The sequence below is a fragment of the Talpa occidentalis genome, unplaced genomic scaffold, assembly GCF_014898055.3.
Source record: "Talpa occidentalis isolate TD23 unplaced genomic scaffold, MPIMG_talOcc4v2.1 talOcc4.7, whole genome shotgun sequence".
Lineage (NCBI taxonomy): Eukaryota > Metazoa > Chordata > Mammalia > Eulipotyphla > Talpidae > Talpa > Talpa occidentalis.
Genome location: NW_023605083.1, coordinates 75,209,131 through 75,236,605, shown reverse-complemented (window position 1 = coordinate 75,236,605; position 27,475 = coordinate 75,209,131). Strand labels below are relative to the sequence as shown.

The 27,475-nt window shown below is 40.5% G+C and overlaps 1 protein-coding gene and 1 pseudogene across 6 annotated transcripts in view; both read left to right on the top strand.

The window, feature by feature from the left end:
* Nucleotides 1-1,383: 1,383 nt before the first annotated feature.
* Nucleotides 1,384-27,475, top strand: part of FANCC (FA complementation group C) — a 280,667-nt gene continuing 254,575 nt past the window's right edge. For 5 of the 6 annotated variants that reach the window (XM_054689352.1, XM_054689348.1, XM_037494448.2 and 2 more), the window contains exon 1: nt 1,384-1,566. The gene's annotated coding sequence lies outside the window, so the exon portion shown is untranslated. Of the gene's footprint in view, nt 1,567-11,063; nt 11,170-27,475 lie in introns of all 6 variants that reach the window. The other variant, XM_054689351.1, reaches the window with a different exon arrangement.
* LOC119231445 (60S ribosomal protein L18a-like) lies at nt 15,949-23,431 on the top strand (annotated as a pseudogene).

Here is a 27,475-nt window from a genome sequence, read left to right as displayed (position 1 = left end):
CTTTTTATGATCAAAGTCTCATAATGCATGTTGTTCAAGATGTTTATACAGGCCCACACTGAACTATGCACACATCAAGAAAGCACAGACCTGGCTAACTGACAAGGAATATTTTCAAGAATGGATTTAACACGTGATTCCTTATACAGTTGCAGATGCTAACAGTTTTATCTCAAATTTGTAATGAATTCCCTTTGTATGACCCTTTAATTTAATTTAATTTTATTTTTTTTTAAAGATTTATTTGTTTATTTATTTATACAAGCACTGGATACAGTCAGAAGCACTGGAGGGTGAGAGAATTCACCAGAGCCAGAGCGGGGAGCAGAGCAGGCAGAAGGACCGAAGTACACTGCTGAGGGCAGCAGCGGGCGGCAGCAGAGGTCTGCGCGCCATGCGGGACCCTCCTCCGGTGGCCGGGGAGCAGCCGGGGATCGAACTGGTGCTGCAGAGGCTGCGGGCAGCTTTGCAACCCAGCGCTCAACCACTGAGCCACCGGGGAGGCCCAACCCTTTAATTTTAAATAAATCGTCACTACCACTTTGTTTCACTTACCAGAAACTGTACAACTTAGGCAAGTTATCTAACCTCTGAATGCAATTTATTCTCGGGAAAAATAATTATTTTTCAGTCACAGACGTTTCAAAGAGTTTGAATATTTTCACTGCATACTTACACTCCCTTGTATAAGTTTTTTTGAAAGCATATGTGAAGGCTTATGATTATGAGGTGTGATTTATTATTTTTTATAAATATCTATGAAAAACTTAAACCTAAGCGTACAATTCAAGATTAAAAAAAAAACAAAAATCCCAAGACAAGCTAATACTGCTAACATAATGGAAGTTTATAGAAAATGCTACTTTCCATTTATTAAAGTGGTTTTAACTACTGCCTTGAACTGATTTGAACCCTTAAGTGAAAGGGTAAGTAACTGATGTATGTAACATCAGCATGTGACTGATGAGGGAAAGCAATCTTTCACGGAGTAAAGATTAGTTCTGTCTGTGACCACGGTTAGAAAATCACATTTTAGGCCTTGCTTAGCAACGTCAAGGCAACTCATTAAAAAAAAATTTTTTTTTTACACCTTTTGCACAGAATTTTGAAACAAGTGAGCAACAGCCCTAGTAAATTTCTGAGTTCTCAGCGGGTCCTTCTTACGGTCCAGCCATCACCCGGGACACGAGCACAGGTCTCTGAGAAAGCACAGGCAGCCGGCGCCTCCCCGAGCCGAGGGCGCCGGCCTGGGCGACATCCGGCCGCGGGCAGCGAGCCCCGCGCCCCGCCCGGCCCGGCCCGCCTTCCTCAGAAGCCCAGGAGCCGTCGGCGGTTTCCCGCGATGACGCGGGCCGCACGGCCCCCGCGCCGGGCCCACAGTGCACTGCGGCAACGTGTGCGCGCGCGGCTCCAAGGCCGAGCGACCGCGGGAAAATTCCAAAAAAGTCAAAACCAAACAAAAACCCAGAACGAGGCAAAGCCCAGCTTGAAAGCCACAGAGCCAGGCAGCAGCTCCTCTCCCGCCACTGCCCAAACTGCTGAAGCAGCTCTGACGCGGACCACCCGGTAAGCTAGAAGCCGCAGAAGCATAGCGAAGGCCGCTACTTCCCTCAGGGGCCCGGCCAACACGTTAGCTCCGGTGGGGGTGGGGGAGTGGGAGGGCGCGCGGGGTGGGGGGGGGTGGGAGGGCGCGCGGGGTGGGGTGGGGCACGGGCGGGAAGGCTCGCGAGAACGTAACGTCTCGGTGGGTGAGCCGGGATCCGGCCGAGTGAAGGGGCTGACTGGGCGAGGGGGGATACGGCGCGAGGTGGCAGCAGCCCGCGGAGGGGCGTGTGTAGCGCGAGGGGCGTGGCCATGGGGCGTGTGTAGCGCAAGGGGCGTGGCCATGGGGGCGTGGCCATGGGTGGCGGGCTCAGTGGGTGGAGCCGGCGGAGAGGTCTAGCGGGAAGAAAACCCCAGATCGGCGGGAGGTGGGCGCGCGCCTTGGTGGCGTCCCTGTGCTCAGGCAGCTGTGTCCTCTAGAAGGAGATAGGCGGAAGGGCATGCCTTGGCCTTGGGCCGTGGGCCCTGGGAAAAGCTCACCTCTTTGAATCCGGCGCCCTCTCCAGCTGGCTAGTACTGCGCGCTCATTGCCCGCTGCCCCTCGCCAAAGCCTTGAAGGGGTGGAGGCCCCGTTAGAGGTGCCGGGGCCGGCTGTTAGACCCCCTCAGGCTTCTCGTTCTGGAGGGGAGTAGGGTTCTGATGGGAGGCCTTATCCGCGCGGCTTTTCATTTGGACGCCAGGCTAAATGGAATCTAAAGCCCTTAGGGATGTGAGTGGTGGGTGGTTGTTGGCTTCCTTTTTATTTATATTTTTTATTTTTCACGTGTTATGTTCACAACCGTGAACCTTCTGATCATTTTGTCTGCACTGCCGGGGCGCAGGGCGGGCATGGGGCGGGGGGAGGGCAGTGTGTGTTGATATTTGGAGTTTTTGAAACACGAGAAATTTAGTACTGGAAGTTTAAAGAAAGAGATCGATAAAAATTTTTCCAACAAAGGCCTGTATATGCTTTGCCTAGTCTGAAATGGTTGGAAAACTCCAGGACTCCTGGTTTCATTTCGTGCTAGTGTTCATTTTAACTGATGTGCGTTACTTATTTAGCAAATAGGGTACTTTTGGGCAACCGAACATCAGCTGCTTATGGATATCACTCTCCTTCGGTGATAGGCAGCTCGTAACATTTTCTCATTCCCCTTGAGGGGGGAGCAAAGGTTGTTAAAAATGGCAGAATTCATACCATGTGTTTGTGTCACTTATTACATAAACTTAGGAAACATATTCTATGTGACTTTATCTCTTAAACTTAAATTGATATTTCAGTTTTATGTACTGTACCATATTAACATGGAAATAAGCACTAAGACATTCATTACTCATTGCTGCCTCAAAAAAGAAATTCGATTTTACTAGTTATATCTAAAGCCACTTTCCCTTAAAAGTAGATCCTCTTTCTTAGAATTGGAGGAATGCTTTGGCATATTGTATATCTTAATTCATTTTTGTTATTCATCATCCTGATTTCTTTAAAAACATATACTAAGGCTCAACTACAGGGAATTATGCTCAGTGAAATAAGGCAGAAAGAAAAAGAAAAATGTCGGATGGTTTCACTTATAGCAGGAATATAGAGGAACCAAATAAGACTTCAGTGTGAAAAAATGACAGTACAAAACAACAAAGCAAAAACAGACAATTCTAAATCAGAGACATACTGCAGGGGAGGAGGAGGGAGAGGCATCAGAGGGAGGGAGGGAGGGGCACAGGGGACTGAGGTGATGGTGCACGGGTACACTGGTGAAGGAAACTATGGGGACTGCACCCGAAGGGGTGGGGAAAGCAAAATATTGTTTAAAAATGAACAATGATGTAAAAAATTTTTAAAAATTAATAAAAAATAATTTAAAAAAATATAGTAAGGCTCCAGAAAAGAAGGGCAGACTCTATCTTGGAGTTGTTTTAGTTCTGTTCGCCAATAAAAAGCAATAACCTGATTGTCTGGATGTGGAAGATGTGTTGCTGCATGTATGTGAGACCTGCATGTACATTTTTAAGTAAATGGTGTTTTTAACCAGTTCCATATTTCAGCACAAAGTTCTACTAACAATTACACAAATTTTGTATTTATGAAAACCAGCTACGGGAGGCAGCCTGGGCACTAGAAACTTCACTTGTAGCTTGGCAGGGCCATGTGCTAATTCTAGCCCTAGATTTTGTTCAAGTTACTTCCAGATAAAAACATTTAGTAGTAGGTACCTGACCGTCTAGGTCTCTGTTCTTTGGAGTGGTGACTGTGGAGGTCGGGTGCTGAGATGTCAGCATGGTGAGACCTCTTCACTCTCTCTACTCATCTCCCCCTCAAGTTGCACATATAACATGAGCAAAAAGTTAACACAGCCTAACTTGGTGAGTAGAGTTGGGTTTCATTTACTAGAAACTATAAATGCATCGTAGGTATGTACATACCTCAGTGTATGTAGTATACACAATACATGCAGTGCAGATTGTACGTTCTGACTGATTGGTATGACTTTTCTGAAGAAGTAATTTGTGTTTAGCTCTACGGTTTTGGAGATACCCAAACATGACTTTGTCTAACATGGATTATGATGATTCCTTAACCTATTCCTGTACATCACAGTTTATAATAAAAGATATAAGGAATGTATATTTTTAATTTCTAAGGAGATCTAGTTTCTCCTTTTACGTGGAGCTGTTAGCTATGTGTAATCATAGGCCTTGAGAATGCGTTACTGTGTTTTATTTTTTTATTTTTATTTTTTTAAAAGATTTATTTATTTATTTATACAGGCACTGGGTACAGTCAGAAGTGCGGGAGGGTGAGAGAATTCACCAGAGCCAGAGCAGGGAGCAGAACAGGCAGAAGGACCAAAGTACACTGCTGAGGGGAGCAGCGGGTGGCAGGAGAGGTCTGCGCGCCATGTGGGGACCTTCCTCAGGTGGCCGGGGATTAGCCGGGGATCAAACCAGCACTGCAGAGGCTGCTGGCAGCTTTGCAACCCAGCGCTCAACTGCTGTGCCACCGGGGAGGCCCCGTTACTGTGTTTTAATGGTGTAACATCTTGACGTTTTATTTAACAGGTAGTATATTTTGCAGTATTTGGCACCTGTTTTTGATATTGATTAGCACCATTATATTTCTCAGTGATTATACTAAAAAGGCTAACAAACTAGTGAAAATTTTGCTTGCTGGTATTTTAATGATTTGGTATCTATATTAAACTATGTAGCCAGCTTTAACAGTTTTAACAGTTTAATAAACATAAAACTACTTTTACATGAAATACTGTAATATTGATTTTTTTAATTGAGTAATTGTAAGGTACATAAAATGAATGTAATGGGAAATATCTTTAATTTTGTTCTGTTTAGTTCTCCAGCTGTGTGTGCTGCACATATCTAATCTATGTCTAACTATATTAAGTCCTTTTGTTTTGAAATAATTTAAGTTTGATTTGTTTAACTTTCAAATAATTTGAGTTTTTAAAGTATTATTTATTTTTGAGGCAAAATGATAAATATGGGACAATTCTTTGAAAATATTCTGTTTTACTTTACCCAGAACCATTATTAGTTACATTGTTTCATGGACTCAATACTATGACTAGAAGACTATTAATTACTTTTAGAAACATTTAAATTGAGGTGTTATTGATATATGATGAGGTGCACATATGTCAGAACATATCAAACTGTATCCTTTTAATATTAACACACCCTTGAGACCACTACAATTAAGATAATAAAAAATTTATCATACCCTCAAATTTTCTAGTGCCCCTTTATCATTCTCCCTTGTTTTCCACTCCACACTGTCCCCCCTCCCCTGTTATCACTAATTAGTTTTCTATCACTATAAATTAATTTACATTTAAAAAATTTTTAAACAAATGGAATTAGATAGTGTGTATTCATTTTGTCTGTCTTTTTTTTTCCCAACCACCCTTTTATTATCCACATTGCAGCATGTATTTGTGATTTATTCCCTTTCATTGCTAAGTGTTTCAGTGTACATTTTATCTTTCACCTTTTCATGGTCATTTGGATAGTTTCCAGTTTTTGTCTATTGAGATAACAGTGTTATGAATATTTATGAACAAGTCTTTGTATAGATATATGCTTTCATTCTTCTTGGATGATAGATGAAAATTTAACTTTTAAGGAATTGGTAAACTATTTCAGAAAGTGGTTGTGCCAGTTTTGTTCCCATCAACAGTGTATGAGTGGATTCTAGTTGTTCCACATTCTCACCAACACTTGGAATGGTCAGTCTTTTAATTTTAGCCATTCTTTTGGTATGAAGTAACTTATTGTCATTTTAAATAACATTTAATACAAGTCTTTTGTCAGATACATTATTTGTAAATGTTTTCTTCCCAGAGTATAGCATCTCTTCTCATTTTCATAAAAGGTGTCTTTTGAAGAGTAAGACTTTTTAATTTTGATGGAGTCTAGCTTTTTAGTTTACTTTTGTCAACTGAAATAATCATTGCTGTGAAGCCGTTCTTTAAAAGAAACATTTATTTGAAATATTATTCAGAGCAAACTGAGGTTTTAAACCCAAGAGGCAACATGAGCGTTCTCTTGAGTGCTAGTCCTGCCTTTCAGATGTGTTGGTCTCAGTTATATAGTTTGTGCAGGTCGACTACTGCACAGAAGAAAATAAAGAAATAAAGGTGACATACTGTGTTACAATCTTAGAGAAAAAGGAAGAATGTTATATATAATGCCCAGCATGTTTTCTTACTCTGCAGTCAGTGTTATTAAAATAATGCCAAGGTGGGCCTCCCCGGTGGCGCAGCAGTTGAGCGCTGGGTTGCGAAGCTGCCCGCAGACTCTGCAGCGCTGGTTCGATCCCTGCCTGCTCCCTGGCCACCGGAGGAGGGTCCCACATGGTGTGCGGACCTCTCCTGCCGCCCGCTGCTCCCCTCAGCAGTGTCCTTCGGTCCTTCTGCCTGTTCTGCTCCCCACTCTGGCTCTGGTGAATTTGCTTACCCTCCCGCGTTTCTGACTGTACCCAGTGCTTGTATAAATAAATAAACAAATGAATCGTAATAAATAAATAAATAAATAAATAAATAAATTAAAAAAAATAAAATAATGCCAAGGTGAGGGGAGATCACTGTCTATGGGTTCTCACCTGTGCACTGACAATTAGTGACACTCGGGGTCAGGGTGCAACAACAGTGGGGTTTATTAACACACAAGAGATTGGGGAAGAAGGACAAGGTTTTTAAGGCTACAAGTGGCTCACTGTCTCATCCCAGATAGTGGCCATTAGTCCCAAACAAAGGCAGCTCATGTAGGAAGTGCTGTCCCATCAATGAGGGCCTGGAACTGCTGGCACACTGATAAGCAGTGGACCAGGATCCAAGTCATAGTGGCAGCTAAATGTGCTTACAGGTGGGGCTTCTGAGGTAAGAGCATAGCAGCCCACAGCAACAGTCTGAAGGCCTGGCTGGACGCACTGGATGCCACAACACTGGGAGAAAATGCCAGAGAACCAGATGTGGTGGATGGCTCTCAAAGGTGGCTGTACAGAATGCCAGTCACCAGTCAGCAGTGGTGCTCTGCACTGGTCAGTGGTGCCAGTAACCAGGATTAGTGTCAGAGACAGCAGTGTTACAGCTCTTTGTGAGCTATTGGTGTAATTCAATAGCAAACAGCTCTTTTTAAGAGACACCAGTCTTAGGCCAGTAGTGCTCCTTAGGCCAACAGTGCTTGCAGGCAATATCAGAGGCAGGACCAGAAGTAGGTGCAGCATCTGGATCTCTGAGAAGTTCTGTGGAGGTCTGGAAGTCTGCAAAGGTCTTAGAATATGTGAAGTCTGTGGAGGTTGTCTGATGAATCCTCTTCTGTGACTGTTGAATACCTTAAGCTGACTCCTACTCTATGTTACATTCTCTTAAGGATTCCCACCACACAAGCCTTGTTGGACCATTTGTCAACCTAACTGATTGGTTCCAATTAAGCACCAGTCATATTGCTCCATTTTTGATGTGCATAATGGACTCACAAGTTTGAATGTAGCTATAAAGCTAGAATCTGATCAATCCATTCATGATCCTGGTGCCATATTCAAAAGGGAAAACACTGGTGCCTCCCCGAATCATCCCCCACTGAGGTCAGGACAGGCTCATGGGCTGGTGGGTTCTGGGGAACCATGGCGAGTGCCAGCCTCAGTGGGGGCCATAGGCGTACTGCACTTGGCACTTCTCAGCTGGTTTGGTTGTAACATTGCTGTGAGCCCTGCAGCAGTACAGGGACATGGGTCCCAACAGGGTAGACTGGTACTAGATCCCACCATCTTGGCCTACCACTTCATGTACCTCTTACTTTGTGACTTCAGAGAGCCAAAGTACTGGAGCTGCACTACTGGGACCCAGTACTGGGACCCAGTGCTCCTCCCCAGACCAGGAGCTGCAGGGCTTGAGAGTTGCCTCTGCTGCTAGAACCCTGCTGCTGGCCTGCTCTAAAGCAGGGTGACCATCGCTGCTGCAGCTGCTGTTGGGTTAGCCTGGGAGTTGCCTGCATATAGTATACCTGTGCCTGGCTTCCAGAGCACCGGTGGAATCACTCCCACTGTGGGCACTGGGTGGGGAAATGCTTGTCACTGCTTTCAGAGCTACACTGAGGCCAGGGGAGGGGCTGCTCACAGGTAGTACTTTCCAACAAAGCAGCCATATAGCAGGCCCACTGATAAAGATCCATATACATTTGTATAAACCTTGCTTATTCTAACCTTTTATTAAGTTTTAAAGTGTAGTAGTGTTAGTCCTCCAACTGTGTTCTTTTCAGAGTTGTTTGATTACTCTAGGTTATTTACGTATACATTTTAGAATTAACTTACTTATATCGCCAAAGATTTTGACTGGGTGTACATTGAATGTCAATCATATTGGGAGAAATGATAACAATATTGAGTTTTCCTAGTATTCTTTCTTCCCGCATTAAGTGTAATGTTAGCTGTGGGTTTTTTTTTTAATTTATTTATTTATGCATATAAGAACTGGGGTCCAGGCCAGAGGTGCTGGGCGTGAGAGGATTCACCAGAGACAGAGTGGGGAACAGAACAGGCAGATTGACTGAAAACACTGCTGAGAGGAGCAGCAGGTGAGTCAGGAGAGGTCTGCTGTGCCATGAGGTTTGCTCCCTGGCCAGCTGGGGATCGAACTCCTGCTGCAGAGGCTGTGGAAAGCTTCGTAATGTTATGCTTAACCCCTTGCGCCTCCAGGGAGGCCCAGCTGTGGGTTTTTTGTAGATAATTTTATTATTCCTGATTTTATTAGAGTTTTTACCATTCATAGTAACAACTTACTTTTTGTCACATGCTATCTCTTCTGCTGCTGCAGATCAGCGAAAGCAGAATCTGAGGGAGGACGGTAGGGTGTTAGTGAAAGCTGGGACGAGGTGGGCTGTTGCAGGACCAAGACCCCAGTCCTGGGGCTGCGCGTTTATTTATACAATCTCGAGCACAGGGGAGGGCAGGGTAAAGTTGATGTGGTCATTGACAGCATCTTGGAGATATCAGGAGGTGCCAGCGTTTGCAACAAGAGGAGGAAGCTGCATGCCTGTGCTGAGTTCAGTGTTCTTGCTTGCTCCTTCCTTCCTTCCTTCTTTCCTTCCTTCCTTCTTTCCTTCTCTCCTTCCTTCCCTCCCTCCTTCCTTCCTTCCTTCCTTCCTTCCTTCCTTCCTTCCTTCCTTCCTTCCTTCCTTCCTTCCTTCCTTCCTTCCCTCCTTCTCTCCTTCCCTCCTTCCTTCTCTCCTTCCCTCTCTTTCTCTTTTTTATTTTATACATTTTTTTTTTTAAAGATTTATTTATTTATTTATTCATTTATACAAGCACTGGGTACAGTCAGAAGCGCGGGAGGGTGAGAGAACTCACCAGAGCCAGAGCGGGGAGCAGAGCAGGCAGAAGAACGGAAGCACACTGCTGAGGGGAGCAGCAGGCGGCAGGAGAGGTCTGCGCGCCATGTGGGACCCTCCTCTGGTGGCCGGGGAGCAGCTGGGGATCGAACCGGCGCTGCAGAGGCTACGGGCGGCTTTGCAACCCAGCGCTCAACCGCTGCGCCACCAGGGAGGCCCCCTTATTTTATACATTTTTTACATCATTTTTCATTTTTGTACAATGTATGCATTTTCATCTTGGTTATAGTCCCCATAAAATATCCACCCCCCCTTGTTTTGATCCTACTCCCTTCTCTTTCCCCCCCACCCCCTGTAGTGTGTCTCTGGTTTATAGTTACTTGTTCATTTTGATTTTTACTTTATTATAATTAGGTTTTTCCCTGGTCCCTTATTTAGGTTTTCTAGATTCCTGCTATGAGTGAGACCATCCGGTATTTTTCTTTTTCTTTCTGGCTTATTTTGCTGAGCATGATCCCTTCCAGCGCCATCCATGTTGCTGCAAATTGCATGTGTTTATCTTTTTTGAATGCTGAGTAATATTCCATGGTGTATATGTACCACATCTTCTTGATCCAGTCATCGATTTTTGGGCATTTGGGTTGTTTCCATAGCTTAGCTATTGTGTAAATAGTGCTGTTATAAATATAGGGGTGCAGGTGCCCTTTTGAATTAATGTTTCTGTGTCTTTTGGGTAAATACCTAGGAGTGGAATTGCTGGGTCATATGGAAGCTCTATCTGTAGTAGGACAAGAAATCTCCACACAGCTCTCCACAGTGGTTGGACCAGTTTGCACTCCCACCAGCAGTGCAGCAGAGTTCCTTTTACTCCACATCCTCGCCGACATTTGTTGTTGCTAGTTTTTTTAATATGTGCCATTCTCACTGGTGTAAGATGGTATCTCATGGTAGTTTTGATTTGCATTTCCCTGATGACAAGTGATGCTGAACATTTTTTCATATGCCTGTTGGCCATTTGCATTTCCTCTTCAGAGAAGTTTCTTTTTAGCTCTTCTGCCCATTTTTTGACTGGATTATTTTCTTTGTTGTTGTTGAGTCTCGTCAGCTCTTTGTAGATTTTTGTGATCAGTCCTTTATCATTTGTGTTGTGTGCAAAAATGTTCTCCCAGTCGGTGGGGTTTCTCTTTGTTTTGGTTATTGTCTCTTTTGCTGTGCAGAAGCTCTTTAATTTGATGTAGTCCCAGCTGTTTATCTTTGCCTTCACTATCACTGCTTTGGGTGATGTATCTGTAAAGCTGTTACTGAGGTGTATGTCATAAGACATCCTCTTTCTATGCTTCATGACAGAGCAACTGTTGATGTCTCAGGTCATTCGGCATCAACCAACTGTGAGGTACAGGGATTTTTAAATTTTTGATGTCTAGATTGTTAGTTTGACTGAAGCATGTATTTATTTCAGCATTTGTTTGACAAATATTGAACAAAGTCAAAGTAAGTGCTAATTGTGATAATAAATTCCTAAATCTCAGTAGCTTAAAATAATACAAGTGCTAATTTTTTCTGGTTTCAGAGTCTTCTGCATATCTGTTGTTTCTTTTGTACAGTTTTTTTTGTTGTTGTTGTTGTTTTTTGTACAGATTGCCTGCCGTTTCCTGGATGTCTCAGGGATCTAGATCTTTTCATCTTCCATCTGTACCAACTCATAGAGTCCTTCACTTCCAGCCTTGGGCACTGGGGGATAAGGTGGGTGACCACACAGGTTGTTTTAGGGATGGCATTATAGTAGTGTATGTCACTTAAGCTTTCATTCTGAAACAGTTATAGCAGGTCAAAGGACAGTGCCAAGGTAGCGGACAGGTCACTCCCTATGGGTTCTCACCTGCACACAATTGCAAGATCACTCAGGCGCAGAGAATAACAACAGTGGGATTTATTTAACAAACAGGAAATAAAAAGCATCTAAGGCCACAAGAGGCCAGCTCTCTCACCCCAGATAGTGTCCACAATGTCCAGAAGTCCCAAACAAAGGGCCACTCATTCAAAATGGTGCTGTCCTTTCAACAGGGGCCTAGAGCTTGTGGCATACCAGTAAGCAGTGGGCCAGAATCTGACTCATGGTTGGTGCTCACAGGTGGGATTGCTGAAATGATACCACAGTAGCCCATAGCAACAGTCTACAGGCTGGGCTGGACAGCATGGGAAACTGGACCAGAAAGCAACAGAGGCAACAATTCTAGGAAGCACTGCCAGACAATCAGAAGCAGTCAAGAGCTTTCAAAGTTGACCCAGATTGAGCATGCCAGTCACCTATCAACAGTGCTGGACAGCACTGACCAGTAGTACTGGTCACCAGGAGGTGTCACAGGACACTCGTGTTAACAACTCTTTGTGAGTTATTAGCCTACACCAAGAACAAACAACTATAAGTTTGAGGCTTATGGTGCTCCTTTGAGATAATGTCAGAGGTAGGGTCAGAGGCAATTGCAGAAGCCAGGTCTCTGAGACAGTCTTCAGCTTCTCATTTTTTTTAGAGGTCAGCTGCTGATGCTTCTTCATTCTTCTTTCTTCAGAGTCCAGGAATAGTGTATTTTTAACTGGCTCCTGCCATGCCTTACATACTCTTTTCAGGGTCCCCCACCCTACAAACCTGATTGGACCATTTTCAACCCCAAGTTATTGATTGGACTATTTAACACCAATCAGTCCATCCTGATTTTTGATCCAAATATTTAACTAATGATCTCATTGAACATGATTGGTTCATTCTCTCACAACTGATTTGTCCATTCTATGAGCAAGATGCCAAATAAGAAAGGAAAAACTTGGTGCCTTCACAGACCCAATCTACCATGACCTCAGCGCAGGCTCAGAGAATGGTAGTCCCACAGCCAGAGCCGGCCTCAGTGGGGCTAAAGGCACTCTGCACCTGTAACCCCTTTACTAGGGCCATTGGTCGTGAGCAGTAAAATGTCTGCCACCCACTGCCTATTGTCTTGCCTGAAAGCAGATTTTAGGTCCAGGTGCTGGAGCCCCTAGGGGTCTGGGAGTCTGGCACTCAAACCAGGCTAGCACCTTGGACCACCATCAAGCCTGGCCACTGAAGTCAGCCTCTGTAAGCTGGGTGAGGTAGGGAGAAGTGGGGAGGGGGCACTCGCAGTAGTGCCAGAACCTCAGTGGGAGGGGCTTTGCAGGTGTGTTTTCTGTGCCTTACATAATGTTTCCAGATTATTGTCATTTACTGAAATTTAAGCAGTAAGCAAATTCAAATTCAAATTCATAATTCTTAAATGATAGTGAAACACTAAATTTGACTTCTAGTTTGGCAACAGCTGACTTCTGGCCGTCTTCTTTGGATGGTATTTTGTCTCCTAGGTGCTTTATTCACTTAACTACTCAGTGTGGCTGTTTGAAGTTATGATCTTTGTCTAAAATGATTTACTTATTTTTGAACCATTTTGAAATACATTCAGTTGTGAAACTAACATTTAGAGAAAACTAATGGGTAGTTCAAAATAAATTCATCATACTTTGGGGGAAATAACTACTAGAAGCTATAGTCTTTGGTAAGTTCAAAGTTTCAAACTTTGACAAGAAAAAAGCCCATTATTATTTCTGAAAAACAATATACCATATGCTCTTTAGAAATCAGCTTTTAAAATTGATTTTTAAAACTTTATTGATTTTTATCAGCATAATTCTTCCCCCTACTTTGATTTCTTGGCTCATTTCTAATATCACCTAAGTTATTAGCTCTATTAAATAAGTTTCACACTTCCCAAATTATTCTGACACAGATTGTATATAATTCTTGCAATAACCATATGTGGCAGGGTAAGATAAAAATTTAAAAAAAGAATGGAACAAAGACTTTTTTTAATTTAATTTTATTTTTTTATTTTTTTTTAATTAAATAATAAATTTTATTTTTATGTTCCCCCATACAACTGCACATGCCCCATTCTGACCCCAATCCCTCCCCTCCCGGCCCCCATCCCCCAAAAAGTATCTCTGGTTCATAGTTTTTTGTTGATTTTGATTTTCACTTTCTTATAGTTATTCATTTTCCTGATCCCTTATTTAAGTTTTCTAGATTCCTACTATGAGTGAGACCATCCGGTATTTTTCTTTTTCTTTTTGGCTTATTTCGCTGAGCATGATCCCTTCCAGCGCCATCCATGTTGCTGCAAATTGCATGTGTTTATCTTTTTTGAATGCTGAGTAATATTCCATGGTATATATGTACCACATCTTCTTGATCCAGTCATCTATTTTTGGGCATTTGGGCTGTTTCCAAAGCTTAGCTATTGTAAATAGTGCTGCTATAAACATAAGGGTGCAGGTGTTCTTTGGAATTGATGTTTCTGTGTCCTTTGGGTAAATACCTAGGAGTGGACTTGCTGGATCCTATGGAAGCTCTATGTTTAGTAGGTCCAGAAATCTCCACACAGCTCTCCATAGTGGTTGGACCAGTTTGCACTCCCACCAACAGTGCAGGAGAGTTCCTTTTTGTCCACAACCTCACCAACATTTGTTGTTGCTAGTTTTTTTAATACGTGAAGAATGGAACAAAGACTTAAAAAAGAAATTAGATTGGCATTAGGGAGGAGGTTTGGAGAGATTGCCTAAGAAAATCATAACTGCTGAAGAACTTCTGTGGTTACTTCTGTTTGTGCCGCTTTTTAATGTCTTAATTGTTTTGGCTTTATAACCTTTTCAGTTACTACAAGAACCCAAGATTTTAGTGACTAATTGTAGCAGAGAACATTCGCTTTCAATAATAGCTTCTCTTTGAAATGTTTATGAAGAAGGAAACCGAGGATAGTGTTGACTGTTACCCCAGGAAACAAACTCAGAGTGCTCTCTTCATTGCACCATCAGTTTCACATCCTTTACTTGCTGATATTGGTTGCTGCTGCTGCTTATTGAAGCTTTCTTACGCAAATCATTGGCAGGCTTCTTGTTGTCTTTACTATATAAATAGAGGCATTAGAAGAAATGTAATTTTTGAATATGCCTAACCAGTTTCTGTTTGTTAATATGCCCTGAGACCTTCAATGAATGCCAGCAAACAAATTAGATCCACGGTGTATTTGATATGCATATCTTTTCCCTAAACAAAATTTGAATTCCAAACACAAACTGTCATTTTCAAATGTTTGTGAGTGGAAGGTTTTGTCCTGTCCTTCTGTAACCAATACCATAAAACTTCTGAAACTCCTTATGCATTTGTTGTACAATGTTAATAATTTTAATCCAAAACAAAATTTTATTCTGACTCAGCTTGTAGCTATAGAGAGATACCAAACTCATTTCCATTGATTAGTATAACATGTTTATACCCACCAGATCTAAAAAATGTGTAAAGGAGTGCCATGCTGTAAAGATCTCAATATAGTTGTAAACACAAGTGCAGCTGTTACAAATCTAGCAAAACCTCAGATTAAACAATTTAAAATTTACTGAAGATGACATTCCAAACCCATTTTTTATAATGTAAACACTCTGGGACATGCCTTTGAAATTAGTGGAGTTGTCATTAATATTAATGCCACTGAATTCAAGGTTGGGAAGTCATTTCTTTTTGAGCTTTATTTTCACCCCTCATTTTGGAATAGATATACTTTTAGTTTGAAGTATGGCATGTTTATTCACAGCCTGAAAAAATTTCATCTTATTGCTTTTGAATTGTAGGAATGCAGAAATACATTGTAAGTATTTTATACATTCTTTTTGCTTTTTAAATGAATTTGCTTGAATTAAAATTGATAAAAATTAGCTATTGATGGAATCCAATTGCATTGCTCAATTAAAAAACATGAAAGATACTAAAAAAATTGTTATTTTAGGATGGTGTTAATATAACACTTTAGAATGCTATTAATATAACACTTTGGGATGCTGTATTTAAGGAAATAATTTTTTTCTAAGTGATTATGAATATGTTTCTTGGAATCTTGTCTTTAAGCTAGACCAGGGTGGGGTAAGCATTCAAAATCACCTATATCTTTTTCTCCATATTTTCCACTTACTAGGATAACTGATGTGGTCCAATTTTGGCATTGTATTATTTCCTAGAGCCACATTCTTTGTTCTGATTTCTTATGAAATAGTCTATGATTTTGTCAAAATAAGAGTATAGAAGGATGCACTAGAAGTCCTTTGAGTGCACTGGGGGTAGGGGAAGAATGGTTCCGAGGGGGGAGGTCCAAGTGGTTGTTTTGTTTCTGCTTGCTTAATTTATTGGTAACTACACTTTAAAATTTCATTTGCCTTTACTGAATTTATTAACTTTGGGAGAAACTTCTGTATCCTCTTGGTTGGTTTACTCCCTGCTTTTGGTGGAATACGACTCTGGTATAGTCTTTAATTGGGTAATAATGCAGTTTAATCACTAATGGCAAACTGTCCATAGTCGTTGGCTAAAAAGAGGCAACATTTATCAAAAGAGGACAGTTGAATCTCTCTCATTTATATTTAAACTTTAATTTCTAGTAAAGTTTTTCTGATCAGGAGAATTGAAGCCAACTATTATCACGAGTTGGTAATTGCGAAAGCATATAGCTAAGATGGTAATTCCTCATTCAGAAGAATTTGGGTATATCTGTCAATATACTTGGTTGGTATCACAATGATATCACAGTAGTCATAATGCTGTTTATTTTGACTCCCCCTTTTTTGTGTGTGCGTGGTGCCCAACACAGCAAGAATGTCAAGGAAATACTGCGAGCATACAGAGTGGTGGGGATCTATGTGCCCATCCCCAAATGCCATGCATCACCCCTCTACTGCATGTGAATCTTTGGGCCTAATCACATTGTTGCTAAGTCCTACTTTGGTAATTTGTGTCTCAGTTGAAGATGAAGTCTTTGGGGAAAATTGTCTACTCTGGGCAGGTGTTTGAGAAACCCCCTCTGCAGGTGAAAAACTTTGTCATAAGGCTTGGCTATGACTCCTGGAGCAGCACCCAGAGTATGTATGGGGAGATGCTAGGACCTGACCACTGTGGGTACTATCACCCAGTGCTACGAAGATATGGTGCCAGGCATTGCACATGGATCAGCTCCATCCTGATCTTGAAGGTGGAAGAGATAATTGTAAGCAAGTGCTGCCAGCCAGCAGTCAAACAATTCTACCACTGGAAGATCAAGTTCTTACTTTCCACCAGGTCCTGCCTCACCAGCACAAACTATGTTTCACCACCAAGAGGTCCAGGACCTTTTTAGGCACAAGATCCTCCCTCTCTTGGCTCTGCACAAAAAAAGTACTGGGAAACCTAAGTGCTCACCAAAAAAAAAAAAAAAAGTTGAGAGTTTGTGGGGGTTTCTTTTAACTGTTGACATTTACTTTAAATACTTATTTTGAGTAGGAAATCCATGCTTATACAAATAGCCCTGTTTTTTCTGTTTAAAAGCGCTTAAGTCTTCCCAGGAATTTCCTTCATTGTTTTCCATTCTTCTGTTCTGATTACTATGTCTTTTTTCTTGGTTCTCTCCCTGCTTTTGGTGGAGAACATCCTCTACTACATCCTTAAAATGATGTGTGCTAGGTAAACTATTTCTGGTCACTGTCTGTTGAATGTCATTATTATGTCATTATTATAATGTCATTATTATAATGTGTGCGTGGTGCCCAACACAGCAAGAATGTCAAGGAAATACTGCGAGCATACAGAGTGGTGGGGATCTATGTGCCCATCCCCACATAGATAGTTTGTCTGGATTGATAGTTTGTCTGGATACATAACTACAGGTTGGAAATTATTTTCCTTCAAAATTGTGAAGGAATTGTTTCAATTCCTTCTATTTTCTAGTGTGTTTAGAGTTTCAGGATGCTGTGCTATGATGTGAATCTTTTTTTCATGCATTGTCTGGCATTTGATTAGCATTTCTAATCTGGAATCTCTTGTCTTTTCGTTTAAGAAAAGTTTTGTTTATTCTGTCTTTTTCTCCATTTCTTTTGAGCTCTTTTATTTGGAGTTTGATCTGAGGCTGATCCTCTGATTTTCTTAACTTGCTCCTACTTTTTATCACAATGTCTTTTTGCTCTCTCTCTTTTTTTAAAAGATTTATTTATTTATACAAGCACTGGGTACAGTCAGAAGTGCGGGAGGGTGAGAGAATTCACCAGAGCCAGAGTGGGGAACAGAACAGGCAGACTGACGAAATACACTGTTGAGGGGAGCAGCGGGTGTGGCAGGAGAGGTCTGCTGCACCTTGTGGGACCCTTGCTGGTGGCCGGGGATCGAACTGGCGCTGCAGAGGCTGCGGGCAGCTTTGCAGCCCAGCACTCAACTGCTGCGCCACAGGGGAGGCCCTTTTTGCTCTTTTTTGAGACATTTTTCAAGTTTAAATTCTTTCCTCTCTTTTTCACTTCTACTGTTTTTAATTTCCAAGACCATCCACTGAATGTTCTTTTTGTCAATGTTCTCTTGTTATATAGATATAGTTTTGTCTCCTGTCTTCTGTAAAATACTAGTGTCAGGTTTTTGTTTTTTTTTTTAAATAAAGTTTTTAAGGCTCTCCCCCCCTCCCAGATGACTTCCATGTTGCTTTTTATTTGTATATTTTGACTTCCATCTTTCACATGAGAGATTTCTTCAGATGTTTGGTAACATTCTGTGGTTGTCTGCTTATATTTAGAATGTGAACTGAAAAGCTGATTGCAAGATCTGAGTACATGGAGATACTTAGCTAACTTTTAGATTCCCATTAAGATGACCTAGTTGGACTATGTGTTGGGAGACCTCTCATGTCTGTATCTCTAGATTTTTACTTAAATTTACAGAGTTGCTTTTCATCTGTAAGTCAAACTACCATTATTCTAGGGCCTGATTGGAGAACAAATTCGTAGTGGGTGGGTAGGAGGTGAGGTTTCAGCATTCTCTATTACCATTTACACATTTTTTTATTTAACCCCTAACACAATACCCTCGCCCATTTGTGGAACTGTTGTTTTCTTTTCAGTTCTGTCTGTTGACTTTTGGTCCAGAGACACTCTGTTTTTCATCTCTAGAAAATAAAGCACCTCTTTTTGGTCAGTTTGGGAGCTGCTAGGAGTTGGAATGGAGATATGGTGCTGTAAATGCCTCTTAGATAGACTTTAAGTCAGTTGACTTTATTTTAGTTCCTTTTCATCCCTATTTTCTGATGTCCAAGATGTTCTCATTTCCTGTTCCTGTAAATATCTAGTGATATAAAATTAGATGTAAAATCAGTTTGAAACTGGGGCCCTCTGGCTCATGAGCCTGCCCTGACTTTAGTGCATATCAGTCTGGGCAGGGGGTGAGCTTCTCCCTTTTATATGCAGAGCCAGGATCATAAATAGACTAATCAGGTTTGAGCTAAGTGGACCAATCAGGTTCAAACTAAATGGACTAATCAGGTTCAGACTCTCCAACTATCAGTCAAGGGCTAGAGCTAATTATGTGGATAGAAAATGGCAGCTAAACTGATTGGTGCTAATCGGACTAATCAGACACGTAGGATTGAAAATGCTTCAATCAAGCTTATAGGGTGGGACCATTGAAGATGGTATAAGGCAGGGCAGGAAGCAACTTGCGGAGTTAGCCTCTGAAGAATGAAGAAGCAGCCAGCCTCTAAAGAGAAAAGAGGCACTCAGCAACCAGTCTGTGAAGAAGCACTCAGCAGACCCCCATAAACTTACAGACCTCCAGACTTCCTTAGATCTTCACAGAGATATGAATGCTGTACCTTCCTCTGGCCCTGCCTCTGACATTGCCTGCAAGGAGCACCATCAGCCTCAGCCCAGTGTCTCAAATTGCTGTTGGCTATTGGTTCATACCAGTAGCTCACAAAGATCTGTAGCACTGGTGTCTAACACTGCGCCCTGATTACTGGTGCTGACCAGCACTAGTTATGGTGAGTGGCGCTCTGTCTGGCCACATTTGAGAGCTATCTACTGCCTGTGGTTCTTCAGCACTGTCTCTTGGTGCTTTGAGTCCATCACAGTCTGATCCAGTATCTAGTGCTGTTCAGCCTGGCTTTCAGCCTGTTGCTGTGGGCTGCTGTGGTGTCACCTCAGTGACTCCACCTATGAGCACCTCCAGCTACACCATGAGTTGGACCTTGGTACACTGCTGACCACTGCACCATTAGCTCCAGACCCTTATTAACAGGCCTGCAACATTTTGCCTAAGCAGGCAAAATGTTGTTGAGAACTACTGGACACTGTTGACACTATCTAAGGTTAGGCATCCAGCTACTTGTGGGCTTAGGAACTCTTTCTTTTTCCAAATCTCCTATTAAATAAACCCTATTGTTGGAGTCTGAGCATGAATGGTGTCTTGCAATTGAACAAATGGATGAGAACCCAAAGACAGTGATCTGTCTCCCTTACCTTGGTACTTTCCCTTAGTACTACTGTTTTGTGCACTGCCTTTGGTATTGTCTTTGGATACTTTTTTAAAATTCTCTTTAGGCAGTGTCTTAAGTTGGTTTTAATTTTCCTTTTGTTCCTCTCACATTCAATTTTTCTCCAGTCTACTAAATCAGTTACCACTTGTCTATCTTGTGAAATTATGTTGCTATTTTATCTTTCTATTCTCATCCTTATAAGTTTGTGCATTAAAAACAAAATTAAATTGTTATTGTCATTTTAGTAGGATTTAAGGAAGGAATGAGAGCATCTATCTATTTGATCTGCCATATTTATCTGAAAATTCCTCCAACAAACACTCCTTTTGTTTTCCCTTAAATGGTTTAATGATTTAATTTAAAATTTAAATTTTTCCTCCATCTGCATTTTCTCTCTAAAGTGAACATTTGGTTATTTCAAACCATTGTTTTGAAAATTCTGGTTCATGTATAACTAATAAAATGAAGTTACTAGTAGTGATATTGCTAAGTACAGCTTTGCTACTAGCACAGATGCTCTGTTTGGTCCAGAACTGATAACATAATCCAGATAATGATATTACTTTATTGAATGAACACTTGTTGAATAGCTTCTTTGTGCATGGCATTGCACTAAGCTCTGCTAGAATAGTGAAACTACTAAATAACAGCAGGGTAGACTAGACTACCGAAAAGACATGTTAATGAAAGTATTTAATAGTCTTGTATAGCTTTGGATTGCTGTGATATTGTAACTATGACCAGATCAATTTGAGTTTCAAAGCAGACAGATCAAAATCGAGCTTTTTGAACAGAAGTGTTAAGGAGAACATCAGTTTAAGGATTGATTGGTATAATCCATAGATGTACTTGTCCTGTTGGTGGTTGGAGATAAGATTCTGAGCCTCGGGATACATGATTAGACTGGTTATATATTTGGGGGTCACAGGTAGGATCTTTTAAAGTTAGGAAAGTAAATGGAATGGTCCATGCAAAGTGAGATGTAAGAGGGCAGAAGATAGGACCCCATGGTGTATGATGGAAGAGTATTCTAGGCATATTGAAGAAATGCTGTATATCAAGAAAAATGAAGCTAAACTCAGAGAAACACTTGGGAACATTATCGTTAGAAAACAAACATTTTTGTATTAAAGAAAGCTTCTTTCTTTCTCTTGGAGAATATTTATCCCAGATATAGAAGCCTAGTTATAAAATTGAGAGAAAGTTCATGGTCACTCTTAGTTTGTGTGATTGTAGTAATTAGAACTACTAGAGTATAGGATTAGAATATAGACTGGATAAGGCCAAACCTGGCAGAATTATGGGTTGGAATCCCTGTAAAGATTAAAATACAGGAGTATGGGGTTCTTTTGAGGGTGTGAGTTAAGAATTTATAGCTCATTGATTGATTGATATGTTGAGAGTCCTCAAGATCTTCAGTTTGGTTGATTTACTAGGAAGACTCACAGGATTTTGCATATAGTTGTCCAAATGGTTATGGTTTATACAAAGCTAAATCAGCAAAGGGAAAAGGTGCATGGGATGAAATCTGGAGGAAACCAGGCATAAGCTTCCAAGAGTCTTCTCTCCATGGAGTCACTTAGGACACACTTACTTCCTCTAACAGGATTGTGGTAACAGGTGTAAAATGTCCATCAGGGAAACTCATTATCTAAGGTTTTTTTTTGGGGGGGGGGGTTGGTCACATGATCATTCTCTTTCTTAGAAGGTACCAAAATTCCAGATCCTTAGAAGGAAAGCAGATGTTTAGTATAAATTACATTTTTGTACAAACTCTTAAGGAATGGTGAGTCATTTTAGCTTTTAGGTAGGTGGGAACTTTGCTAGTATCTGAGTTCCCAGACCCCAAGGGCCAACCCTACAATTAGTCCTGTCTAAGGAAAGCAGTCTCTATAACTTGCTATGTTTATTCTTTTCTGCACATTCAGTTTATGAAGTATAAAGTCATTTTGAGGACCAAAGTTAAGTTTTAATCTTGATAAATTTCGGAGGTGTCTCATGTCAGGGTTAATGCTTTGCTCAGGTATAAACTGGTGGATAGCAGATAGAGGGTAGGCAGAAAACTAAGCCTCTGAAAGATTATGAATTATTGACAAGAAGTATAGTTGATGAAATTTTGCAACTCATGATTAGAAAGCTAGTTATGAGAGACTGGAAAGTTGAGCTGTGAGGGCCTCCCCTAGTGGCGCAGGTGGTTGAGCACCACGCTGTGAAGCTGTCCACAGCCTCTGCAGCGCTGGTTTGATCCCAGCCAGCCGGTGAGGGTCCCACATGGCACGGCAGACCTCTCCTGTCGTGGCCGCAGCACAACACACGTGTTGCACACGTGCCCCTCAGCAGTGTATTTCGTCAGTCTGCCTGTTCTTCTGTTCCCCGCTCTATCTCTGGTGAGTCCTCTCACCCTCCCGCACATCTGGCCTGTACCCTGGTTCTTGTGTAAAATAAATAAATAAATATTAAAAAAAAGTTGAGCTGTGAACTAAATTTTGTTCCCTTCAAGTTCATATGTTAATTCCCTAACCCCCAACGTAATTATATTTGGAGGCAAGGACATTAGGGAGATGAATTACATTAAATGAGGCAATAAGGGTGGGTTCCTAATCCAGTAGGAACGGTGACCTAATAAGAAAAGGAAGAGGAATCTTTTTCTTTCCGTGAGCACACAAACAGAAGAGGTCCTATGAGCACAGATTGTCGGCAATCATCGATAAGCTGGGGGAAAGATGCTCCCCAGGAACTAAACCATCCAGCTTCCAAAACTGGACTTGGAATTTTTAGCTTCCCAAACTGTGAGAAACTAAATTTGTGTTGTTTAGGCTATCCAGATTTTTTTTTTGTCCTGGCAGCCTGAGCAAACTAAGGTAGGTTGAGATCAGCCCTCTGCTTATTCAAGGTAAACTCTATATGGAACAAGAGAATCTTAACATGGTGCTAGGCTTTTGTTGTTGTGTGTGTGTCTTTTATTTATTTGCTTCCTGTTTGACCATTTGCTTTTTAAACTTAGTTTACTCATCTGTATCCACATGTGTGAGTTAGCACAAGCCATTAACTTGAGATTTAGATCTCTGCCACCCAATACTGTAGTCAACAACCATATATGATGATTCAAATTTAAATTAATTAAAATAAAATTTAAAAATTTATTCCTCAGTTGCAGTATACATATTTCATGTGCTCAGTAGACACATGGGACAAGTGGCTATGGTAAAGATGACATAGACACAGAACTTTGCCACCATAGTACTAAAAAATGAACAACTATTACAGGGAATACATTGCTTAAATGTAATCAGTCACACTGAGTAAAATGTGACTATCCTGCTCTACATTTGGTTCATTTTTGCAGTATATGTCCTTAAATGTTTTCTGTGTCTGCAGGCTTATTTATATATTTGTAAGACAAAGAACTTGGATAAGCATGTACTTGTCCTCTGCCCACCTGCTTTCCTGATTTACTCTACTGAATGTTTTTTCTGCTCTCTCTTCTGCAGGTAGTAGGTACACAAGCTTTAGAAGACTGCATCGGTAATCCATCTGCTATGCTGAGCATTGAGAAATCCCAGACTAATGGGAGTTCAGTGAAAGGGGCAAACAATCTGGCATTATTTAGCACAGATTGTTTCATGAGATAAGAGTATAGAGTTGGTCATTGATCCCCCGATACTTGGTCCACTCATCCTATATGGGAAGGATGCACAAGAGTTCTCAAAATAATCCTATCATGAAGCATTGCTATTACTCCACTACTGATGCTAAGTGAAGATGGTACTCAGCAATTTCACAGAATTGGCCCAGGTCACTGTACTAGTGAGTAGAGATGCTGGATACACACACCTCTGTTGGTCTTCAAACTCATGTGTAATGCAGCTGGACATGGCCAGTGGTCCTTCTCCCTGAGTGGAAGCACCTCTCCCAAAGCTGTGTTGTATGTCAAAGGGGTTCCTTGTAAATCTCATACACATTTAATTCAGGGTAAAGACTGAATTATATGGAAGGAGATAATTTTTCATTTAATTTAAGAATTTATTTTATTTTATTTAAATTGAAATACACGGAAATATTAAGGAAAAGAAAAGTAAAAATCACCTGTAAGAAAGACCAGCAGTAATTTTGGAATCGTTTAAAGATTTTTCCTTTGCTTATACAGACATATTTTTGTAGAAATACATTTGTCTGCAGTTTGCTCATTTTACTAAAGAATTTAGGATGAATGTGGCTCCAGGTCTGTCAGGAATATTCTTTGTGCAATTAGCTGTGCCATTACTCTAAAAATGTATGTTATTTTTTAATGGTTATTATCACACCCACTCTAACCACTCTTTCATTTTGCCTGTAGGTCTGTTTTTCCTTTGTGTGGTGTTACTAAGATATAATTGCAAGAGAGGAACAAAGTCTTAAATTTGGTGGTGCTTAGCATCAAGTAATTCCAGATGTTTGCTTTTCCCCACATATAGAAATAACCCACTTGGATGCTGTGTTTCTCTTCTCATCCTCCCTTGTCTTTATTTCTCTTACATTTCTTTTAATTTTATCCTCTCTACTAGGCATATTTTGTGTAGTCTTTGGCCTGCCATGGTCATGTCTTTGCCACAGGCTCTCCCTAGCCTGTGGGTCTCTTGGCAGGGAATGGATATGATGGTGGTCCTTGCAACTGACTCAGAAGCACCCCAAGTCAGCAATAATATTTGGCATAACAAGTACCAGGATAGGATAACCACACGTCCCTGGATTGGGATTTTAAAATTGTCAGTTGTCCTATGAGATGTGGTTTAGGGATCGACTTTAGCACAAGATTGAATTTATTTCCTACAGGTTTCTTTTTCTGGGTCATCATCTGACATCAATGCTCTATTATTATATATCCTTTTATAATACTGGGCTTAAATTTTCCTTTTAGTCATATTCCTTTGATCATTTTTTTCTCTGCATTTCTAATTCCTCAGACATCTTCCCTTTTCTTAACCAGCCTTACACTTATACTTGACTTTAATCTGCATTCACACTGGATGCAGATAGGTAGGTGAGGTGAAGAAGGTGGCGGTGAACAAGTATCTTAATATACAAATTTATATAAATATATTAAGCAAGATAAGTATTAACCTAACTCCTTTTTGATTCCCTCTGTTTTGATTCCTTCTGTTTGTGAGACCACAGAATCAGCTGGATACTAATATCAAGTGACTTTTGGGTGTAAGGCTTTTTGAAGAGATGGCTGATAAGTCCTCACTTCTCAGGATTTCCTGATACATTATAGAAGGGACTAGCCTATGTCGTGGCTGCAAGAAAAATATGCCAGCAAAGGCAAACTATCATGACAAAAACTGTGATATCAGATCAAAGTGGAAATTCAGGAGATGGTTTTGAAAATAGAGAAATGTTTTATATTTGTGGTAAACATGACTGAATAGTTAGTAGTTTTTATATGAAGAAATGTTAAGTATTGACTGAGGTATAGAACCTGTTGTGGGGCTTCTAAAAGGTTTTGCTTCTAGAAGGCAATTAAATATAGATAACTTTTTACTAAAATGTGGTCTGAATGTAGATAATTGTTACTGAAGCAATTAAATGAATATGCAGATGAACTGAATAGAATTCCTTAAAATAGTATGTTCTCTATCTTTGAAGAAATCCTAATTGAAATTGGAAAAATTTCAAGTTCTAGTTATTACTCACTAAAAATTAATAGGAGTCTTGATATTGTTCAGTTAAAAATTCAATAGATTTTAGAAACTAGTTATTGATTAACCTAAATTCTACACATATTTGTCACTTTGCAAGGGTCTCCTTAAGATTCAGATAAAGTTAAAAGTTGGGTAAATGGGGTGTGTGTGTGTGTGTGTGTGTGTGAGAGAGAGGTCAGACTAAACTTTATTTATTTTCTGTCAGCACTTGAATAAAAAAAAACTAAGATCATGACTACAACTTAGAATCTTACTCAAAACCACATATACCATAGTATTTTAAAAGCCTGGAACCAAAATGTAGAGTCACTATGTTTTATAGCAATGAAATTACATCTGATACTAGGTATGTTCTGTCCTGTTGTGACATTGAGATTGCATTAATAGTACAGAATAAGTCTTGTATTTAATATACATCACTTGACTGCACAGATGGAATCAGTTTTTAATCTACTAAGAAAAGGGAAATTAGAACAACATTGATTTTTCCAGTTTGTTTTCACTGATTTTTATTTATTTTGGATGACTATAGTCCTTGTGAAGGTGGTGGGTAGACCCTAGAACCTAGAGCCAGCGCAGATTGGGTACACACTTCGTGTCATAGGACTGCTAATTTTCCCAGGAGAACCAGTGCAAATTCTCCCTAGGTACAAGACTTTGCTACCTTAACTATTGTCAAGATTAAGATTAACCTACCGATGCTCCTTGTTTCTTTAGTTAAATGCCCACATATCAGTTCAACCCTCCATAGTTTTCACATTCATATTATCCTTGACTCAGTCCTACTTTTCTCATCCTCTCTGAATTATCTCATCCATTCCTATAGATTTAATTATTTTCTGTGTGGTGTTGTTACCCACATTTGTCTTTAGTTCAGAGAGGTCTCCTAGCCTTCCTACTCACATAGCCCATTGCTTATTGGACAAGGTACATGGATGCCCCAAATATCTTATACTCAACATGCCCTAAACTGAATTCATCTTTCTTTTTTTTGTCAGTGTTTTAAGTTTATTTTTTGTTTTTTTAATAAATTATTTTATTTTATGTAATTCTTACATCATTTTTCATTTTTGTATAATGTATGCATTTTCATTTTGGTTATATTCCCCATACAATTCCCACCCCCTTCTTCTGACCCCAATCCCTCTTCTCCTCCCCCCACCCCCCACAGTACTGTGTCTCTGGTCTATAAGTTGCTTGTTGACTTTGATTTTTACTTTATTGCAAATAGTTCCTGGTCCCTTATTTAGGATTTCTAAATTCATACTATGAGTGAGACCATCTGGTATTTTTCTTTTTCTTTCTGGCTTATTTCGCTGAGCATGATCCCTTCCAACTCCATCCATGTTGCTGCAAACTGCATGTGTTTATCTTATTTGATTGCTGAGTAATACTCCATTGTGTGTGTGTGTGTGTGTGTGTGTGTGTATGTATATATATATATACGCACCACATCTTCTTGATCCAGTCATCTATTTTTGGGCATTTGGGTTGTTTCCATAGCTTAGCTATTGTAAATAGTGCTGCTATAAATATAGGGGTGCAGGTGCCCTTTTGAATTAATGTTTCTGTGTCCTTTGGGTAAATACTTAGGAGTGGAGTTGCTGGATCATATGGAAGCTCTATGTTTAGTAGGTCCAGAAATCTCCACACAGCTTTCCATAGTGGTTGGACCATTTTGCACTCCCACCAACAGTTCAGGAGAGTTCCTTTTTCTCCACAACCTCACCAACATTTGTTATTGCTGGATTTTTTAAATATGTGCCATTCTCACTGGTGTAAGATGGTATCTCATTGTAGTTTTGATTGGCATTTCCCTGATTACAAGTGATGTTGAACATTTTTTCATATGCCTGTTGGCCATTTGCATTTCCTCTTGGAGAATTTTCTTTTTAGCTCTTCTGCCCATTTTTTTGACTGGATTATTTTCTTTGTTCTTTTTGAGTCTCATCAGCTCTTTGTAGATTTTTGTGATCAGTCCTTTAGTTAAATGTG